Source organism: Myodes glareolus, chromosome 8, assembly GCF_982192425.1.
Source record: "Myodes glareolus chromosome 8, mMyoGla1.1, whole genome shotgun sequence".
Classification (NCBI taxonomy): Eukaryota; Metazoa; Chordata; class Mammalia; order Rodentia; family Cricetidae; genus Myodes; species Myodes glareolus.
In genome coordinates, this window is record NC_142033.1 from 1011610 (window position 1) to 1022916 (window position 11307).

An 11307-nucleotide genomic window follows, 5' to 3' on the forward strand; every position below is an offset into this window, starting at 1 on the left:
ATGTGTGTCTGTGTACCACATGTGTGCAGTTCTCCTGAAGACCAAAATAGAGTATTGGATCCCCTAAAACTGGAGTTATAGACAGTTGTTAGCTCCCATGTGGAAATCGAATCCAGATCCTCTGAAAGAACAGCTAGTGCTTTTAACTGCTGAGCCATCTCTTCAACCCAAGACTCCATACATCTATGCAAGTTCTTTCTTAACCCTGTAAGGCTTTGCCTTGCTTTCCGACAAATGCTTGACTCAGGGCTCCAGAACATTTTGAGACTAAATCCAAGGTCTGTTAACATCTCTGTGACCCCAGCAGTATTCGACGTTGCTATATTCTCCTTCAAGAGCGATCTCTTGCCCCTAGCTATCCTGAGAGGATGTCATAGCACCTGAGTAGAGTATGCTAGGCAGCAAAATTGCACAGAGGAAAAGTAAAACTCCTCCTGGATCCTGGATCCTGTCTTGTGGTTAGTTCCTACTCCCCTGGGACATTGTCCTTGTCACTCACAAATTCTGTGGCTCTCCTTGATGTCACTAGGCACATGCACCTCAAGCTCCAGTGGAGCTGTTTCACCTACAGTGACTGAAAACATGTGAAATGTAGGCACAGCTCTAACCCTGTCTGCAAAATAGACATGAGTATGCAAAGGGTTGTGTGACCCTTCCACCAAAGCAACTAAGACACTTGACAAAATAAGTCAAACATCAATTTACAGATATGTCAGATAATCATATCTTAAGCCCAGAGAAAGAAGGAATAGTTGGGTGAGCCTTGGGGAAGTCAGTTCAGATAAGAGCTGTGGATCTGCACAGTGCTTCAAAGCCCTCAAAGCTGAGCATTTTCACAGAACTGCTAGAGCTAGAAAGAGGTGGGGGACGGAGAGAGCAGGGATCTGGTGTCCACCAAGCAGGCATCACTGTGTTCCCACTAGTCAGGAAGTACTGGTGGTCTAGGGGCATCCAGACGGCTTCCAGCAGTGGGATAATCTAAAAAGACTGCTCTGTCCAGCCTGACAAAGGCAAGAGGCCTGGAGGGGACTGAAGGGCTTGGTAACTTGGCCATGTTTGTGATATTGCTATGATAAAACACCATGACGTAATGGCACAGAAGTATTTACTACAGTGTTGCACATGGTGAAAACTCACAGGGAAAGGGTGTGACATCTAGTTAGCACCGGTGGCCAGAGACACAAAGGAGAGTTTGACCCTAGGGAAGAAATCAGTCTCTCAATGGACACCTAGAAACAGCATTGGAGGGCTGAGTAGTTTACTCATAAGCAGTTTCTGACCTATGTTCCTGATGCCCAGGTGGGAGGAAAAGAAGAAGATGGGCAGGGAAACAGATACTGTGAGGCCATATAACAACATCTATTGCCAAAAGAAGAGCCACAGACTATCATCAGGAAGAGCAGAAGCAGTAAATCAAAGCAGATCTGGCATATTCAAAAATTGGATGCATAAAACCCAATAATACAATATCACAGGATTCTTGAAGAATTTTTAAAATAATGGGTGGCAACTGGATATTTGTCTTCCCTTTGACATGGACTATACCTAAAGATAACCACAGACTAGAAGGTCATGCCTCCTCCTTATAATAATCCAGTAAATAATCAAATGTTGGAAGAAGGCCGTTTGTTGGTTCCTAGCCACTTAGCCCCAAAATAATCCACAGAAACTATTAAATCACTGCTTGGCCCATTAGCTCAAGCTTCTTATTGGCTATCTCTTACATATTAATTTAACCCATTTCTAGTAATCTGTGTATAGCTATGTGGCTGTGGCTTACCGGCTAAAGTTCCGGTGTCTGTCTCCAGCAGAGCTACATGACTTCTCTCTGACTCCACCCTTCTTTCTCCCAGCATTCAGTTTAGTTTTCCTTGCCTACCTAAGTTCTGCTCTGCTATAGGTCCAAAGCAGTTTCTTTATTCATTAATGGTAATCACAGCATACAGAGGAAAATCCCACATCAATCAAAAAATTATGGAAATAGCTAAGTTGCTCTTCAGTTACTGAACACTATTTGTTGTGTGTAAAGCCCTGGGTTTGATCCTTAGCACTTTAGGGGAAATTATGCAATTAAAACAGCTGTGTTATATAACATCTATTATTGACAGTAGCATTACCAAAAGATAGGTATTTTGTGCCTCTGATGGACAGAGGACACCACCAGGTAAAGACTTGCCAGAAATGCCACTTGAATCTAGAACACAGTCTGAATTTTTCTTAGTTAGGTTTCTATTGCTATGCTAAAACACCATTGCTGTGGGATAATGCTCTTGTACACTGTAAAGGTTTGTCACTCCTGTTAGTGTAATAAAACACTGATTGGCCAGTACCCAGGCAGGAAGTATAGGCAGGGAAACTAGACTAGGAGATTTTTGGGATGAGGAAAGGCAGAGATGCAGTGACCAGCCAGAGACAGAGGAAACAAGATGAGAATGCCTTGTTGAGAAATGGTACCAAGACACGTGGCTAAACATAGATAAGAATTTTGGATTAATTTCCTCATAGAAGAGAAAGTTGGAATTATACTTGAATGAATTGGCACAGGAAACCACTTCCTAAATATAACCCCAGCAGCATAAACATTGATAGAAACAATTCATAAATGGAACCTCCTGAAATTGAGAAGCTTATGTAAAGCAAAGAACACCGTCAACAAGACAAAACGGCAGCCTACAGAATGGGAAAAAATCTTCACTAACCCCACATCAGACAGAGGTCTGATCTCCAAAATACACAAAGAACTCAAGAAATTGGACATCAAAAGAGCAAATAATCCAATTTAAAATATGGAGTACAGACCTAAACAGAGAACTCTCAACAGAGGAATCTAAAATGGCTGAAAGACACCTAAGGAAATGTTCAACATCCTTAGTCATCAGAGAAATGCAAATCAAAACAACTCTGAGATTCCATCTTACACCTGTAAGAATGGCCAAGATCAAAAACACTGATAACAACTTATGCTGGAGAGGATATAGGGTAAAGGGAACATTCCTGCATTGCTGGTGGGAGTGCAAACTGGTTAGCCACTTTGGAAATCAATATGGCAATTTCTCAGAAAATTAGGAAACAACCTTCCTCAAGACTCAGCAATACCACTTTGGGGTATATGCCCAAAGAATGCTCAGTCATACCACAAGGAAATGTGCTCAACTATGTTTATAGCAGCATTGTTTGTCATAGCCAGAACCTGAAAACAACCTAAATGCCCCTTGACCAAAGAATGGATAAGGAACATGTGGTACATTTACACAAGGGAGTGCTACACAGCAGAGAAAAATAATGACATCTTGAAATTTGCAAGCAAATGGATGGATCTAGAAAACATCATATTGTATGAGGTAACCCAGACCCAGAAAGACAAATATATTATGTATTCACTCATAAGTGGCTTTTAGACATAGAGCAAAGAAAAACCAGCCTACAGTTCACAATCCCAGAGAATCTAGACAACAAAATTACCCTAAGAGAGACATACATGAATCTAGTCTACATGGGAAGTAGAAAAAGACAAGTAAATTGGGAGCATGGAGATTGTGGGAGAGGGCAGAAAGGGAGGAGGGAGGGAGAGAGGAGAGCAGAGAAAAAAAACATATAGCTCAATAAAAACAATAAAAAGACTGGGTTAATTTAAGTTGTAAGAGTTAGTTTATAATAAGCCAAAGAGTTTATAATTAATGTAAGCCTCTGTGTGTTTCTTTGGGGCTGAACAGCTGCAGGACCAGGCTGGACAAAATTCTGTCTACACACCATGACCAAAGCAAGTTGGCAAGGAGAAGGTTTATTCCATCTTGCAGCTTGCAGTTCACCATCTAGGGAAGTCAAGATAGGGACTCAATGCAGAAACCTGGAGCCAAGAACTAAAGGCAGAGGCTATAGAGGAGTACTACTTACCGACTTGCTCATCCTGCTTTCTTATATACCCCAGGACTACCTGTCCTGGATTGGTATCTCCCACAATAGACTGGACCTTCCCACGTCAATTGCTAATTAAGAAAATACCATTCTGGTGGGGGCATTTTCTCAATTTCTCATTTTCTTCTTCTCCCCAGATAACCTTAGCTGTGTCAATCTGACATAAACCTAGCCAGAACAGATCCCATCTGTTGTTGAACAATCTTGGTACACTGTTGTTGCATGAATAATAAAAATTCAGAGACAGAAACTGGGGTTCAAGCTGAAGATCAGAAAAGCAAAACAGCAACCACTAGAGAGATCTTTTACCTCGACCAAATCTTCAGACCGAAAGGGCAAGATCCTGTCTCCACAAATCCCCAGACTTCACACTCCAGCGAGTTCCTGTCTCCTCCCCTGTATATTTCTCTCCACTCAGCCACATCACTCCTATCTCTACCTCCCTAGTGCTGGAATTAAAGGTGTGTGATTCCCAAACACTAGAATGGGTATGAACCACTACCTCTGGATCTGTTTCTGGATTGATTTTGTGTAGCCCAGGGTAGCCTGAACTCACAGAGATGTGTCTGCCTCTGTCTCCCAAGTCCTGGGATTAAAGGTGTGTGCTACCACTGCCTGGCCTGTATGGCTGACTAGTGTTACTGCTTTGCCCTCTGATCTTCAGGCAAACTTTATTTATTAAAACACAAATAATATACCATTATAACTATAAATATGTATTATTCTCATTGGTTAATAAAGATCTGACTAGTTTATAGCTGGCCAGGAAGAGATTGGATGGGAGAGCCAGACTAGGAGGATGCTGGGAAGAAGAAGGCTGGAGTCTGAAGAGTCTTGTGGAGATGCCATGATATGCAGAGTGAGCAGTATGGGAAGTAAATGAGCCCCAGGGCAGCACGCAGATTAATAGAAATACCCAGGCAGTGGTGGCGCACACCTTTAATCCCAGCATACATGGAGGCAGAGACAGGAGGATTTCTGTGAGTTTGAGGTCAGCCTGGTCTACAAGACGTAGTTCCAGGACAGGCTCTAAAACTACAGCGAAACCCTGTCTCGAAAAACCAAGGGAGAGAGAGAGAGAGAGAGAGAGAGAGAGAGAGAGAGAGAGAGAGGAAAAAGAAATGGGTTAATACAAATTAGAGGTAGCTACAAACAAGCTTAAGATATTATCTGAGCATTTATAATTAATATTACATCTCTGTATGGTTATTTGGGGAGCAGCTGGCAGGACAGAAAAGTCCACCTACCCATCTTAAAAAGTTTTCCCAGATTTTCCACTGAAACTTTGTTCTGGACCTGGGAAGTAGGAATGGAGACATGGCCATATCTGGGTCATTATGGAGATAGGAAAAGCAGCTAAGGTCCCTCCCTATGGGAGCAGCTCTAGTACCTACTGCTGAATCAAGGAAACCAAGCCAGATGAAGCACATGTTGAAACAGTCAGGTGAGTAAACCCTGTTTTAGCATCTGGTGATGTCAGAGATTTAAGGTCCATCTTAAGATATAATAGTGATGTTGTGGTTGTTCTTAGGTGACCTCATCTTTTATAGATAAATACTAAAATCCCATGGAGGAAAATAATATGACCTCTGAGACATCTTTAGGATAATGTGTATAGAATCGGTATATGGGATTGACAAAACTCTGATGATGTAAAAATAAATAGAGATGGGCTGGAGAGATGGCCTAGTTATTAAGAGCACTGGTTGCTCTTCCAGAATGTTTGATCCCAGCACCTACATGACTATTCACAATTACCTATAACTATAGTTCATGGGGATTCTATACTCTATTTTGGATTCCTCAGCCACTAGACACACAAATGATACATAGACACACATGCAGGCAAAACACCTATACACATAAAATAATTTTAATGTAGATAATTCATGTTCATAGATATAGGTAGGTAGGTAAGTAGATAGATAAATGATAGATAGATAGATAGATAGATAGATAGATAGATAGATAGATAGATAGACAGATAGATGATATATACAGATACATAGATAGATGATAGATAGGCAGATAAGATAGGTAAATTATAGATAGATAGATTCAATATTGTCAGGACATCAGGTCTTCTCAACCTATCTATAGCTTCAATGGAATCCCAACCAAAACTTCTGAAGATGCTTGTTCTAAAAGACATGTGGAGAAGAAAAAGACAATTGCATCACGATTAATAAAAACCCAGAGACAGAAATTGGGGTTCAACCTGAAGGTCAGAAAAGCAAAAACAGTCAGCCACTGGCTCTTACCTCTACCTCAGTATGAAATGACGATCCTTCCTCCAGGAATCTCAGATGAGACTGTGTGTGAGAGCTGTCTCCTCCCATATTATATTCTTTTCTAGGCTGGGATTAAAGACATGCACCACTACCACCCGGTTTCTATGGCAAACTAGTGTGGCTACTGGGATTAAAGGTGTGTGTTACCACTGCCTGGCCTGTAAGGCTGACCAGGGTAGATGTTTTAGTCTCTAACATCAGGTAAACTTTATTTATTAAAATAGAAATGAAATATCACTACAGGCAATAGCCATCACAATACCAAATGAAATAAATAGAAAAGAAAAGCCACCAAGAGGCTATCCTGGAACCTGCTTTGTAGACCAGGCTGGCCCCAATCTTAGAGATCCACTTGCCTCTGCCTTCTGTGCACTGGGATTAAAGATGTGCACCACCACAGCCCCAAGTGAGATGATTTCTTAAAGTAAATACACAAAGACAAATAAACTCAGCATGTTTAGTCACTAGGAAATATAAATCTCAGCTACAAGATACCACACAATACCCTCTAGCATGGTTATAACTAAAAACACAGGCAGAGGCAAGTTTTTGGTGAGGATATAGAGAAATTAGAGTCTTCATACATAGTGGGAATGCAAAAATGACCTAGTTGCTTTGAAAGACCATCTGGAGCTTCTCAAATGTGAGATAAGATAAACATAGGACTCGACAATCCCTCTCTTAGAGACAGATCTAGGGGAAATGAAGACAAAATGTACACAAAACCTATACATAAGTACTCATAAGTACTCAGAGTAGCAACATTTCCAATGATCCTAAAGTGGTAACAACCCATGTGTCAACCAATTAATGAATGAATAAGGGAGTGAATGAATACAATGTGGCAAATCCATATAGTAAAATAAATTAATGAATGAATAATGAGTGAATGAATACAATGTGGTAAATCCATATAATAAAATCTTATTTGGCAATAAATGGGAATACTGGTACCTGTCACAATGTGGATAAATCTATGTTTTAAGCACCACATTGAGTGAAAAAAAGCCAGTCACACGAGTGTGACAGAAGGGCACATATTACATGATTCTGTTAAAATTTAATGTTCAGAACAGGTAAGTCCATAGAAACAGAAACAGACAAGTGATTGTCAAGAGTAACTATGTAGAGCATGGGAACAACCAAGCCCCCCTGAAGGGGGTTTGACAGCTGGGGCAGACTGAGGGGCCACTGATAGTGACACGGGGACGTGTCTCTACTTGTTATACTGGCTTCATGGGATCCTATTCTCAACCTAGACATAGTAGGGAGGGCCTTGGACTTTCCACAGTGCAGGGTGCATGGCACTCCCTTAGGTTTGGAGGGGTGGGAGTCGGGTCTGGGCGGGGAGAGGGAGGGGACTGGGAGAAGGGGAGGGAGTGGGAATTTGGTTTGGTATTTTTTTAAGTAATAAAAAAGGGGGAAAAGTAACTATGTAACTATGAGTAGCAGCATTCTTTGAAGTGACAATATAAAATTATTTAGGTAGTAACTGCATTAAAATCTAAAACTTGTGTATTTCTTTTTTGATTTTTTTAACTTTTTTGAGGTAGGGTTTTATGTAGCCCAGGCTGGCCTCCAACTCTCTATGTGACTGAGGATGACCTTATGAACCACTGATTCTCCCACCTCCACATTCTAGGTGCTGGTACCATGCTCAAACCAACCTGTTCTATTTAATTTTATCATTTTTTATTTATGTGGTAAAACACACACAGACACACACACACACACACACACACACACACACACACACGGCATGTGTGGAGATCAAAGGTCAAATTCTTTCAGAGATAGTTCTCGGCTTCCACATGATTGAGGAAGGGTCTTTCTTGTTTACGCTGTAGCCTCAGGCTAGCTGGCATGTAACAGCAATTCTCCTGTCACATGCCACCAAATCTGGCTTTTTAACATGGCACCTGGGGATCAAACTGAGGTATTCATGGCTTTTACCTATCTTGCTGGCCCTATTTGTACACTTTAAATGGGTGCCATGTGAATTATATCTAAGTAAAGATGTTCTTTAAAAGTATATACAAAGGATACTACAAGATATTTAGGACTAATTAAAAATGAAGTGTTGCCTACCTCTTCCTATGGAAGCAACAATAAAAATTAAAGAACTGAACACATACACACGAATATTAAGTAGCTCTCTCACAGGTACACCAAGAAGACACCATCTTAAATAGCACACATTTGAAAAACGAGATATCTGCTCCCATGTACAAAAGAAAAGTATCTTTTTTAATCATAAATGAGCTATTAATATGCAACTTAGAATACACACACACACACACACACACCAAACACACAGTTTACTGTATAAGCCATGACCATGTTCATACAGTGAATTCAATACGCAGGACAAATTAGATCCTATTGAGAAGTCACTCCATGAATACCTCATGCTTCTGTACAATATCTGTCCTCACAGAAGTGTGGTTTTAGCCAGGGTAAGAATGTTTGTTTAGTAGACTTTGGGACAGTGAGATTAAGCAGCCAGAGTTAAGGGGAGATTGCCCTTTCCCTCCCAGAACAAGGCTGAGAATGCTTGTTCGTTTCCCAACTACTCAGACCCGAATAATCCCACAGAAACTATATTAACTACAACACTGTTTGGCCTATTAGCTGAGGTTAATTATTAACTAACTCTTACATCTTAAATCAACCCATTTCTATTAATCTATGTATCACCATGAGACTGTGGCTTACTGGAAAGTTTCTGGCAGCAACATGGTGTCTTCTCTGACTCTGCCTGCTCTCTCTATATATCTCTGTTTGGATTTCCTGCCTGGCTTTACTCTGCTAAGCCATTGCCCGAAACAGCTTTATTCATCAACCAATAAAAGCAACTCATATACAGAAGGACATCCCACATCAGAGGAATCTGCATAGATTCCAGAGTATAAATCAAGCTTCCCTCTGGAAAGGAAATAAGGAGGTCACTGCAGTTCTGGGGTTTGGAGGGCAGACTTGCTCTAACCAGGATTTTCCTGAAATTTACTTCAATGTGTATGCAAGGACTATCAGACCAGCTAAGGAATCATTACAGTCAGCTGCATCTACCTTGGGTATCAAATGTTTTGTCTGTACCTAGGAATCTTTTGTTTGCTATTATTTACATGTGTGAAACTGTGGCAGGCTAGCTGTGCTTATGAACAATTAAAATTGAGCCCCTCCAAGTTTCTGATTTTACATGTGCTCCTTCTATGCTACATACAGACACTCTTTAAATAATTAAAATTTTTATTTTTTTATACTTGTTTTATTTTATGTATGTCTTAGTTAGGGCTTTTATTGCTGTGAAGAGACACCATGACCACGGGAAATTTTAAAAAGGAAAACGTTTAATTAAGGCTGGCTTACAGTTCAGAGGTTAGTCCATCATCATCATGGATGCATAGTAGCATACAGGCAGACCTTGCATTGGAAAGGTAGCTGAGAGTTCTACATTTTAATCTGTATGCAACAGAAAGTGAACAGACCACATTAGGTGTATACTGAGCATATGAGACTTCAAAGCCTGTCCCCACAGGGACACACTTCCTCCAACAAGGCCACACCTACTCCAACTAAGCCCTTTCTCTTAATGCCACTTCCTATGGGGGCTGTTTTCTTTCAAACCACCACAATATGTATGAGTGTTTTGCCTCTCTCTCTCTCTCTCTCTCTCTCTCTCTCTCTCTCTCTCTGTGTGTGTGTGTGTGTGTGTGTGTGCACCATATGTATGCCTAGCGTCAGTTGAAGTCAGAAGTATCAGCATTGTATCCCCTGAACTGAAATTACAAATGGTTGTTGGCCACCCTGCAAGTGCTGAAAATCAAACCAGAGTCCTGTGCAAGAGAAACATGTGCTCTTAACTGCTGAGCCATCTCTCTAGCCCCTAAAGAGATACTCTTTACATCTGCATGTTCTTAAACTAGAAGCCCCTGGTCACACTTAAACAAAAAAGGCAGATAACCATTTCCATATACACAAAGGACAGACCCATCTCACATCTCACACGAGAACCTAAATATTATGCAAGGGCATAAAACATTAACACAAACTAAATACCAGTTTCAGTCCAGATAAATGCACAGTATAAACATCAGATTTTTATACAGAAAGATACAGGAGATGAAGGTGTGGCTGCATGGTAAAGTGATTGACCTGGCCTGTACAAGGGTCTGCATTCAAGCCTCAGTAGCACACACACACACACACACACACACACACACACACACACACACACGATACCCAATAATATTTCACACCATACTTAATCAGAAAATTTCTATTCAATACTATACATACAAATGAGAAAACCAAAGATTTCGCTTCTTTAAGAGATTAATAGTTCTGGAGCCATGCAGTCCTGAGGTGGGGGCTGCAGGCTGAGCTATAGACACTTTCTGGTTTCTATTTTGGGGCTTATGAGAGCTCTGGGGCTGGATGGGGAAGGGAAGAAAAGAAGTGGACACTTGGGGGCCTTGTCTGTAGAGACAAACTAGAGTCCAGATAACAGTGATCAGAGACTTCACCCAAAAAAGAAAGAAAAAGGTTCACATTCTAGCAATGGATCCCTTCCATGGTCATGAGGATGAAGTCACAGTCAATCAGCTGGAGGCACCTGAAAGTCTGGATACTGATATGCTAGCAAGGTCCCTGCTGGGTGTGTGTACTTTGCATGGTTTTCCTGCAGCTGGGCCCTGGTTAGATTAGTGAGGCACAGGTGAGTCACTGGGCAGATACAGGAGGGAGACTTGCTGTGGGAACCAGATAGGTCCGGGAGGCGCTACACAGCTGTATGTGGGTGCCTGACAGCTGTGTAGAGGAGTGGCCCACAGCTGAAGGGGTTCTTTTCCTGCACCTTTGTTTTCCCAAGATCTAGGCAGCTATAGTAACACAAATAATTGGGATACACAGGTGGGGGCCCTCTCCCTCAACATCCCCAACATTCTCTGGGAGGAGCAGGTGAACAACAAACAAATAACAGGCAGGACTCTGGCCCCGTCTCATCTCAGAGAATATTATTCCTGGTAGTATCCCAGAAAAAAGGGCCTTGCTTCATATTCTCTTTGTATCAGTTGCTTGATTTTTGACAAGATACTGTTTG